Consider the following 2,795-nt stretch of genomic DNA (forward strand, 5'->3'; position numbering starts at 1 on the left):
AAAGAAATCCAAAATGCTAATTCAAAAAGATATGTGCACCCTTATTTTCATTGCAGCAGTAGGCAAGATGTGGAAGCAACTTAAGTGTCCATCAAAAGATAATTGGATAAAGAAAAGTATCCATAGATGGGTAAATGGATAAAGAAAATGTGATACATACATACAATGAAATATTACTCGGCCATAAAAAACAAATGAAATCTTACCATTTGCAACAACATGGATGGCCCAAAGGGTATATGCTAAGTGAAACAAGTCAGAAAGAAAAAGCAAATACCATATGATCTCGCTTATATGTGGAATCTAAAGAACAAAATTAATAAACAAACAAAACTGAAGCAAACTCATAGAACATTTTGATGGTTGCCAGATGGGAGGAGGGTTGGGGGTAGGTGGGTAAAAAAGGTGAAAAGATTAAGAAGTGCAAATTGGCAGTTACAAAATAGTTTCAGGGATGTAAAGCATTGCATAGGGAATACAGTAAATAATATTGTAATAACTATGTATGGTGTCGGGTGGGTACTAGACTTATCAGGGTCATCACCTCATAAGTTATATAAATGCCTAACCACTAAGCTGTACAGTTGAAACTAACATAATATTGAATGTCAACTGTAATTGAAAAAAATTTTTTTTAATTTTAAAAAGGAAGGAACTTTATTGCTTTTTAACCTCTTTCAGAAATTACCATAAAACTAATTGGACTCAGATCCCCATCCTATCATCGTTGACATGTAAAATAGTGTTTTTCATATCTTAAGTCTGAAATCATGTTATCTTTTGTAGACAATTTTAGTGGAACAGACTGCAAAGAGCCCTAGAAATGTTAATTCTGTTACATCTGACATACTGAGAATTTTTGGTATTCAACCCAAGCTTTGAATTTCCTTTGCAACTTTCAAAATGCACAACCTCATGCTCTCTTTCAGAAGCTCTGGTATTGTTCAAAAGCAATTACGAAGAAAAACGAAATTACCTTTCGTCATTCTATCTATTCAGGGCCTTGGAAACGCAGACTGACAATGAACTGACAATTATTTTCAATCCACTTTCAGTTAATTTCACTAGAAATTGAGCCTGAGGATGGCTGACAAATAAAATATATTATTCATCTGAAAACATTCTCTTTGGGTCTACAGATCTCCAATCTATTTCATTAGTGATCATGATTAAACGAAGTTGAGAATTGATTTATGCAATAGTTATCCCTCTGCAATAATTAATTAGGAAAATAATACTTTGGTAGAGCTTTGAAAAGGAGCAGTTTCTAAGGCTCTTTGATAGAGTAGAAAACTTTTAAAATAATTATGAGGCAGTGTTCCTAAGGGAGTAGATATGCATTGCCCTTGCCTAGTTCCACATGTCACTAGACTTAAATCACAGTCAGGAAAAAGCTCCTTGAATCTCAATTCAGTTCATCTAACAATTTTTTAGTATGTACTACATGCCAGGCACTATGTGCTAAATCCGTGAGTATTACAGAAATGGAGCATTCTCAGTGAGTGAACATGGGCAGGTAATCATTAACTATCTTCACAAATGCTACAATAGTCATAACAGCAAAATGCTTTTGTAGTCATAGAGGCTCCAGTAATTAATTCTGATTGAATCATTGGGGAATGCTTCATGGGAGAAAGTGGCATTGGAACTGATCTTATGACAATGGACACGGTTTTGATTGACTGAGATGAAGAGTTGCGGCCTGGAGGAAATGTAAGCATAATTCCAAGCAGAGAGAATAGTATAAATAATTTCAAAAGACTAGGAAGAAACAGGTAGGTTTGAGAAGAGGTGAGAAGTCTAGGGTGGCTATGAGAGGTTAGAAGAGGAAATGTGTTGGGACTAGATTGTAAAGGAGAAACTTAAAGTCCACAGACTATTTTTAATAAGTTTTTAAATCAAGGGACTGTCTTGTTCAGATGATAAATCTGGTCGTAGTGTCATGGGATGAACGAGTACTGGAAGGTATTATAATTGTTCTGGTGAGAGGCAATAACAAATTGTGGGAGAGGAAAATAAGGATACAAGAAGGAACAGACTTGCGAATCATTTAGCTCATCCCTGGGGAAGCCAAAGCACATTGAGGTCAGGAGTTGGAAGGATCTATAGGGATGATATCATAGAGGTTGTGAGCAAGAGATAGTGAGGAAAATAAAGTATAAATTAAGTGCTAAAGTCTTGAAGGAAGATGGGAATGTCTTGTAAGGAAATAGAGAAGGATGTTGTTTCTTCACTCTGGTTCATTTATGTATTCAAAACCTACTCCACTGGGCACTGGGAAAACAGAACCCATAAAACACATTAAGTCAACAGCTTTGGTCAAAGGAGGAACTTACTGTCTTCTGGCAGGGGAAGGTTAAAGGGTAGTTAACAGAACTAGAAAGTGGGAAGTAATGGAATTCAGAATAATTTGTACAGGTCAACAAGACCTTGTAAAGAAATGGGGAGAAAATGCTGCTACAACTGCAGCTTCATGTCACTTTTCCAGGCCGGAAGACAAGAACAGAAAAGGGTAAACAATGTGTATGCTGTGTATTACCTATTTTGAAGGATTTTTCCTAGAAAACTTCCACTTACATTTTATTCTCAGAAGTGGGCCACATGTCTACTGGTAACTGAATGGCAGGATGGGAAATGTGGTATGTAACTGAGCACATTTTTATGCCAAACAGCTTCTGCTAGAAAGGAAGCAAGGAAGAATGGATGTTGTATCAACAACCAGCAAGTACATTTTGTATGTTTAAATATATTTTTATTCTTCCCTGTCGGTTGATTGAAATCCAAGTTAAAAATTT

Source organism: Pteropus medius, unplaced genomic scaffold (assembly GCF_902729225.1).
Source record: "Pteropus medius unplaced genomic scaffold, Ma_sr-lr_union100, whole genome shotgun sequence".
NCBI lineage: Eukaryota > Metazoa > Chordata > Mammalia > Chiroptera > Pteropodidae > Pteropus > Pteropus medius.